This window comes from Wasmannia auropunctata, unplaced genomic scaffold, assembly GCF_000956235.1.
Source record: "Wasmannia auropunctata unplaced genomic scaffold, wasmannia.A_1.0 LD335728.1, whole genome shotgun sequence".
Lineage (NCBI taxonomy): Eukaryota > Metazoa > Arthropoda > Insecta > Hymenoptera > Formicidae > Wasmannia > Wasmannia auropunctata.
Window position 1 is genome coordinate 25,908 of NW_012027162.1, and position 278 is coordinate 26,185.

Genomic DNA, 278 nt, shown 5'->3' on the forward strand with positions numbered 1-278 from the left:
TTTTCTAAAAAATTATTTATATAGAAAGTCTGAAAAATTCTGAAAAGTTATATAGAAATATTGAAAAATTATTTACAAATTTTGCAATAATTCAGAATTCACTGGTGAAAAAAAATTTTCATAATATTTTACAGTATTTTTAAGAATTTTTATGTTTTAAATTTATTAAGATTTCTATATAAAAAATACCTTAAATTTTTTGAGGTTTTAGAAGTTTTCTTTAGAAATTATAAAATTACTAATTTTTGAATATTTCAGAATATTCATATTACTAAATT

General features: G+C 15.1%; 1 protein-coding gene across 1 annotated transcript in view; it reads left to right on the plus strand.

The window, feature by feature from the left end:
- LOC105456284 (trans-1,2-dihydrobenzene-1,2-diol dehydrogenase-like) overlaps positions 1-278 on the plus strand; it is a 4,322-nt gene that overhangs the window by 1,654 nt on the left and 2,390 nt on the right. The window lies entirely within an intron of this gene.